At 40.8% G+C, this 8,340-nt stretch overlaps 1 non-coding gene across 1 annotated transcript; it reads right to left on the reverse strand.

Moving 5' to 3' along the window:
- Positions 1-6,396: 6,396 nt before the first annotated feature.
- On the reverse strand, positions 6,397-6,499 carry LOC116594606. The gene has a single exon (XR_004287316.1). It is a non-coding gene; the product is annotated as a U6 spliceosomal RNA (small nuclear RNA).
- Positions 6,500-8,340: the final 1,841 nt, after the last annotated feature.

The raw sequence follows: 8,340 nt of genomic DNA on the forward strand, positions 1-8,340 counted from the left end.
ATCTCTATTAATAGCTCTCTTCCTGATACAAAGAGAGAGTTGAGGGGGAGGTAAAAAGCTTTTTCTGAATCGGCTGGGTTTTAACTGTTTTTAGTTCAAAATAACGTTCACACCAAAGTGACCCATCTTGGGGCAGCCTGCCCTTGGATCCTATAGCATCCCTGATCTCTTTATTAAATGATTTTCCAGTCACACCTTTGATGTGCTTTGTAGAATATACCTTTTCTTCTTTTGTAATATGGCTATTCATTGAGTACTGCCCTCAATCCCAACATGTGGAAGGGACGTGGGTTACCCCACATTACCAAGGAGTTCTCTAGACACCAGCTGTGTATCTTATAATCCAACTCAATTCTGACAGTATCTATGCAGAGATGGTATCAGATCCCACAGGTTAAGGGGTCAGCCCCATAGGAGTGCTGTCACCCCACACTCTTTTCTGCTCCTTCATATGCCAGAAGCAAGTCTGTGTTATTACCTGTGTCCCTGGCCAACTGGCTACAAATCGGAAGTTCCAATGTTCCCCTCCAACTCAGGATGCCATATACAAGTTCAAATTATTACCTGTACTTCTGACCGGTTGGCGATAAATCAGAGATTCCCATGATCCCCTCCTTAGGGGATCAGAGATTCCCATGACCCCCTCCTTGAACTTCCCAGAGTGGCTCACAGAACTTAGAGACACATCCTTCTCAGTGGTTCTTCCTTTCTTACTGTTTTATTATAAAAGGATAGAACTCAGGAACAACCAGATGGGTGCGAGGCATTGGGCAAGGTATGGTAAAAGGATGAGAGCTCCCTCCACACCCTTGCATCACTTAACCCTCACCTTTGTGTGTTCACTATCCCAGAAGCTCTCCAAATCCCATCCTTTTGGATTTTTGATGGAGGCTTGATTGCATAGGCAAGATTGATTAAATCACTGGCCATTGGTAATTGATTCAAACTCCAGCCCCTCTCCCTTCCCAAGAGTTGGGGGTGGGGATGGGACTGAAAGTTCCAAACCTCTATTCCTGTTTGGTTCCCCTGGCAACTAGCCCCTATCCTTAGGGGCTTTCCAAAAGTCACTTTACTAACATAAGCCCAGTTGTGGAAAGGAGCTTGTTACAAGACATCTGTTTCACTTATGTCACCAAATACCATGACAAAAGATGTTCCCATTGCTTTTATTGCTCATGAAATTCCAAGGGTTTTGGGAGCCCTGAGCCAGGAATAGTAGATATATTTGAGAAATATGTTTGGTTATCTGAGTGACCAAATATAAATCATAATATCACAGATAGGCTAAGAATTTTCCAAATCTTTAATTCTAGTTCTTTTTTGCCTAATTCCTTCAATATATCTCTCTTCTCCTGCATTTTACTATAAGCAGTAAGAAGAAATCAGGCTGTACTTCAGCACTTTGCTTATAAATATTCAACTTTATTACTTTTAAATTCTACTTTCCAGGGGTGCCTGGGTGGCTCAGTCAACTAAGCATCTGCCTTTGACTCAGGACATGATCCCAGGGTCCTGGGATCGAGTCCCCATCAGGCTTCTTACTCAGAGGGGAGCCTGCATCTCCCTTTCCCTCTGCACCCCGGTTGTGCTCGCGCTCTCTCTCTCTCTCTCAAATAAATAAAATCTTAAAAAAAATTCTACTTTCCATAAAATATGAGAACATAATTTGGCCAATTTCTTTGCCATTCGATAAGGGTCACCTTTCCACCAGTTTTCAGCAACATGCTCATTTCTGTTCGAGAGCTCACCAGAATCACCTTTGATATCCATTTTTGTACCAACAGTCTCTCTTCAAGGCATGCTAGGCTTTTTCTAACATGCACTTCAAGACTCTTGTAGCCTTTAATCATAATCCAATTCCAAAGCTACTTCGACATTTTTTAAGGTATTTGTTGCAGGTAACATCTCACTTCTCAGTATCAAAATCTGTATTAGTTTGGGAGGGATACATTAACAAAATATCATGGGTTAAACAACAAAAATTTATTTCTCACAGTTCTGGAGGCTGGGTATCTAAGATCAAGGTGTCTGCAGGTTTGACCAGTTTGCTAATGGCCATCTTTAGGTTGTGTCTTCATGTGACCTTTTCTCTGTGCATATTCCCCAAGTGTCTCTTCCTTTTCCTACAAGGACACCAGTCCCATTGGGTTACGGTTCCACTCTTACAACCTCATTTACACTTAATTACCTTTTTGAAGGCCTCTCTCCAAGTATGTTGAAGGTTTGGGAAAGGGTGAGGAACTTTGAAGAGACACAATTTAGTCCCAACTAGTATACTTGAAGTATAAGAGATAATTTTTTTTTATTGTGGTAAAATATATACAACATAAAAGTTACAATTTTAACCATTTTTAAATGTACAGTTGTATGGTATTAAGGGCATGCATATTGATACACAATCATGACCATGATCATCTCCAGAACTTCAGCTTCCCAAACTGAAGTTTGGGAAGTACTAAACACTAACTCCGTATTCTCCCTTCTTCAACTCCCTTTTACTTTCTGACTCTATGAATTTGACTACTCTAGTTATCTCATATAGATGGAATCATACAATATACAGTCCTTCTGTGACTGGGTTATTTCATTTGGCATCATGTCTCCAAGACTTATTCATGTTGTAACATGTGTCAGGATTTCCTTCCTTTTTAAGGCTAAATAATACAAAAGTTTTCCATTTTTGGTGAAGTCCAGTTTCGCTACTTTTTTTTCTTTTGTCACTTGTATGTTTGGTTTCATAGCTAAAAAGCTATAATCGAAGGTCACACAGATTTATACCTGTTTTTTCTCTAAGAGTATTATATTTTTAACTAATTATATTTAGGTCTATGGTCCATTTTAAATTAATTTTTGTAAATGTGATATAAGGGTCCAGTTTCATTCTTTTGCATTTGGATATACAATTGTTACAGCATCCTTTGTTAAAAAGATTATTCTTGGGGGGTATGGATGGCTCAGTCAGTTAAGTGGCTGCCTTCAGCTTGGGTTATGATCTCCAGGTCCTGGGATCAAGCCCCACACGGGCTCCCAGCTCAGTGGGGATTCTGCTTCTCTCTCTGTCTCTGCCCCTCCCCCTGCTTATGCTTTCTCTCTCAAATGAATAAATAAAATCTTAAAAAAAAGACTATTCTTTTCGCATTGAATTACCTTGACATTCTTGTTGAAAATTAATTGTCCATAAATGTATGGGTTATTTCTGAACATTTAAGTCCATTTCAGTGATAGATATGTTCATTACTTTTCCAGTTCTACACTATCTAGATCACTGTAGCTTTGTAGTCAGTTCTGAAATCAAGAAGAATGGGTTTTCCTTTTTTTCTTTTTAAGGATTATTTTGGCTATCCTGTGTCCCTTACACTTCCATGTGAGGGACACAACTTGTCAATTTTGGGGGGAAAAAAAAAGGTAGCTGAGATTTTAATAGGATTGCATAGAATCTGCAGAAAAAATAGGGGCAAAATATTGCCATTATAACACTATTAAGTCTTCTGCTACCATTTCTTGACGAACTACCTAGATCGATGACAACTTAGCTTACTTATAAACCTTGTATCTTGTGTCTTCCTACCCTTTCAGTATAGACTAACAATTATTTGCTCCTCCATTAGTTACTTTTCCTACTTTGAACAATACGTTTTAATAACCAGAAAAGTTCTGCCAATAATAAACATAATCTCTTCAATGCTTTAGCTTTATTTCTACCTTTTTGCCTCTGTATGTTCCATGTCTTAAACTATCTACTGTATATTTTCCTTTATATTGCCCATGGTATAAATTTACAAACTATGCTTTAATGATAGCAAGATTATTTATAATTTATTAATATGTTGGGTCTAAAAGTTGAACACCAGAAAACAGCATTTTCTAAGCCTTCTATCACAATAATTAGTTATTCAGTTGAATTCTTTGTTTTTCGGATTTCTCTTCGAGAGCTCCTCTCTTTCCATGCCAGTCTAGTCTGGAGTTCTTGGGACCTCCCCGAATTAGATCCAGTAATCCTTGAATATGATATTGTCAAATGACCTATTTTCTATCTCATTTTGCTTAAGGATGTCTTCAAGGAACTCTATTTAAAAAGGGTTTTTGATATAAATGACTCTTAATCTCACAAAACAAACTGAGGGTTGCTGGGGGGAGAGGGGTTGGGAGGAGGGGGGTGGGGTTATGGACATTGGGAAGGGTATGTGCTATGTGAATGCTGTGAAGTGTGTAAACCTGGTGATTCACAGACCTGTACCCCTGGGGATAAAAATATATCATGTTTATAAAAAATTAAAAAAAGAAACTGGAAAAAAAAATAAAAAGGGTTTTTGAGGGGCACCTGTGTGGCTCAGTCTGTTAAGTTTCTTCCTTTGGTTCAGATCATGATCTCAGGGTCCTGGGATTGAACCCCCACCAAAGAGTCCCACTTAGCCAGGAGTCTGCTTTTCCCTCTCCTTCTTCTGCTCCCCCTGTTTGTGCTCCCTCTCTCTGTTCCTCTCTTTGTGAAATAAATAAATAAAATCATTAAAAAAAAAAGTTTAACTTTATGAATCCCTGCAGACCCAAAAATGTCTTCATCCGGCTCTTTACTTAATGATAATTTAGCTAGGAGTGGAATTTTTTAAAAATTGATTTTTTTCCCCTTAGGTTGTGAGGTTCAAGAAGTATTTCCCTAAGAAACTTGGAACTCTTTGTTATCTTCTTATATTTAGAGTTGCTGGTAAGAGTTCTAATGTCAGCTTGTTTTTGGGTCACTTATTTCCCCCCCCTTTGGAAATTAAAGATCTCTATTTTTGCAGTTCTAACATTTTTACAAGGTTGTTTTTTCTTTGTTTTTGCTCTGCGTGAGTAGACACTTTAAGCTCTGTGAAATTTTCTTCCATTATTTTTGAGTAATTTTCCATTCTTTATTTACTTTGTTTTCTCTTTCTCTTGTAATATTAGTCCTATTGGATTGATTCTTTCTCATATATTTTCTCTTGCAATTTCCATTTCTTTGCATTTTTTTTTAAAGTTTATTTACTTATTAGATCAAGAGTCATGTGTTCTCCTAACTGAGGTAGATAGGTGCCCTCTATTTCTTCTATTTGTAAAAAATTCATTCACTTCCTCTTTTAACACGTCAAGTGAATTTATAATTTTGGCAATTTCTTTCTTTCTTTTTTTAAGAGTTTATTTATTTGTTTGAGAGAGTGCGCTCACAAGCTGGGGAGGGGGAGAGGCAGAGGGCGAAGCAGACTTGCTGCTGAGCAGGGAGCCTTTATTCCAGAATCCTGGAATTTTTGACCTGAGCCAAAGACAGGTGCTTAACCAACTAAGCCACCCAGGCACCCCTAATTTTGGCAATTTCTTATTTATGATTTCAAGACTTTTTATTCTTTGATTGTTATATACTAAGTATACTATGTATGTTATTCTTGTTTCATAAGTGTAATAAAAAGTCCATGAGCATACTAATTATTATATTTTAAGTTCTCTGAAGTTTCTCTACTTCCTCTATGGCCACATTTTCTGTTTATCTTTCTCCCCTCCCCCTAAATTGGAGACTTCTTTTAAGTAGCTATTAATCTAATCCTTGGTTGTCTGTTCATGTTTAAGATGAAGTAATTGGAATGCTGATTAGGAATCTTGTGAACTTGGGAGGGTCTTGCCAACTTGCACAACTTCACTCAAGGGTGAGTGGGTAGAAAACCAGCTATTGTGCCAGTGAAGACTGAATGAAGACTGTTTCATTCTTAGTCATTATATACTCAAACAGCAGCCCAAATCCTCCCCAGAGATTATGAGAATGCTTGATTTTTAGCCTGGGATAAATGCCTACATACTGTATCGGAGATAAGGAAGGGTTCTTCAGTTCTGTATCAAGGTCTTTATTTCATCTTCCTGTTGGCCTCAGTATCCCCTGCACCTACTCCACATTATGGTTTCTTTCATTTTGTTTAGTCAGACCGCACTCACTTGGGGTGTAAATTTAAAAATATATATATGTGTTTTGGTGGTCTTCCCATTTTCTATTATGAATGGGTTTTGTATCATTTTAAAAATTCATTTATTAGCATTTTAATGGGTCTCAGGAAGAAGAGGTAATGCATGCCTGTACTTAGCTAGCTTTTTTAAAATTTATTTTTAATTTATTTTTATTACTATTACTTTAAAAGATTTTATTTATTTGAGAGGGAATGAGAGAGAGAGAGAGCGAGAGAGCACGCAAGAGCGGGGGAAGAAGCAGAGTCCCCTCTGAGCAGAGACCCCAATATGGGGCTTGATCCTAGGACCCTGGGATCATGACCTGAGCTGAAGGCAGATGCTTAACTGACTGAGCCACCCAGGTGCCCCCTAGTTTTCTTTCTTTCTTTCTTTTTCTTTTTTTTTTGTAATTGAAGTATAGTTGACAACCAATGTTACATTAGTTTGAAAATTATGGAATGCTTCATTAATTTGTGTGTCATCTTTGCACAGGATCTACACTGATCTTCTATCATTCCAATTTTAGTATATGTGCTACCCAAGGGTGCACTCAGCTGGCCTTAACGAAAAAATATAAAGCATAAGTTAAAACAAAACAAAACAAAACAAAACAAAACGTCTGGGGCAGAGTAGGAAATAAAAAAACGACCAGCGGAAGGGCAGAAAACCAAAAAATAACCCCCCCAACACAAAAAAACAAACCACCACAATTCTCAGTCTGTGATATTGATAGCACCCTGTGTACGTATAATCTAGTGCTTAACATAGTAACTCTTCAGATCCACATTATTTTAGCGACATAGCAGATCTCAGACATCGAGTTCACACTCCATTTTACAGTTAAGAAAAGTAGAACCCAGAAATAAAGTGATTTTGCCAAGGTCATTCAAGTAGAGCATGGCAGAATGGAAACTAGGATACAACTCCCACTTTGTTTTCTAAACCTCCCACACTGCTGGGGAGTAACAGGATGAGCAGATCAGCAGTTAGATGAGAAAGATCTTGAAAAACAGTCGAAGAAAGATGGCTTTTTTTGGGGGGGGGGAGGGTAAAAAGCCAGATGTCTAAAAAAATGAAGTATTTTAGGATGCTTCTTTGGCAGCTCTACAATCTTCTTTGGCAGCACAGTCCAACAATTGGTAGGCATATGTTGAATGTACTGAAGGGGGCGACGGTACAGCAGGACGGGGAACTGTAATAATCCAAGTGCGTGGTGATCTGGAAGGGAGCAGAGTCTGGGCAGGATGTCACTGTAGAATTTGGTGAATGAATGAATATGACTACTGAGGACAGACGGGAAAATGTTAGTGGGATTATGAAGGAGTGTAAATTGGTTAATTGTGGTGGAGAATAAGGAGGGGTAAAATATGAGTCAACCCCTTCTAAGGGCATTTTAAATTACCTGATACAACCTAAAAGACTGGGGCGAATATGTATCACATCACTCCTACTTTCTTGATTAGGGATAGTTTACCTACATTCGTAAATTAATGGATGTAGCTGCCCTCTTTGCATGACTCCAACAAAAGAAAAGCTGACTGCAATTCAGTACAAGAAAATTGGGTTTCCTGAAAGAAGGTACCATTTGCTTAGTAGACGCGCCTAGCTGCTGTGAAGACCAACTAAGACAACGTAGCTCCGCATTTGGCACATCGCAGGAGCTGAATGTGTATCTTAAATTCCGCCCACGCTCTGCTCTCCCGCCGGGTTCCCACACAAAAACCACGTACACTGGCGTGGGTCTTCTGCGACGCCGAAGTTCTTTCCCTAAGGTCGAGTGCACAGCCCCGCGACCACATTCGCAAAAACTAAGGGTGGGGTCAAAATCCAATTTCCCTCGGACAAAGGGTTCCCCCCCCCGGCCTCGTGAGCGCAGCTCAGAGTATACCACACTGCTAGACCTACTCCCCTACAGCAGTGGCGATCCTGGGGCCTGTGTAACGGGCCCCGCCAAGGAGGGGGTGGGGCGACTCTAAGGTTTGGGAAAGCGACGATTCCGCTCTTCGGGCCTGGCCGGTCCACTTCCTACGGCAAGCAGAAGGAGACAAACGCCGGCTTGCCTCGCTCCCACCTACCGCTTCTTCCCGGAGCCGGCTCCGGCTTTCCCTTCCCGTGGCCGCAGGGGCCGCGCGTGCGGGGTGTGGACGCCCCGCGCCCGTTGCTCTGCTTGGGCGCGCAATCGCCGCCGGAACCTTGAGTCACCCCACTCCCAGCCCGTGACCCGCCTTCCTCCTGAAGGCGCCGGAGGACTGTGGGCTGCCAACTCGCACTCCCTGGAGGGTGCGGGAAGGGTAGGTGGCCTGCTCGGGAGGAGGCGGAGCTCGCGGTGTCTCGCGGCCCGGGGCGGGGCTAGGTGTCTCGCGCAGGGGGCGGGGCGCAGTGACGTCGGTG

Source organism: Mustela erminea, chromosome 6 (genome assembly GCF_009829155.1).
Source record: "Mustela erminea isolate mMusErm1 chromosome 6, mMusErm1.Pri, whole genome shotgun sequence".
NCBI lineage: Eukaryota > Metazoa > Chordata > Mammalia > Carnivora > Mustelidae > Mustela > Mustela erminea.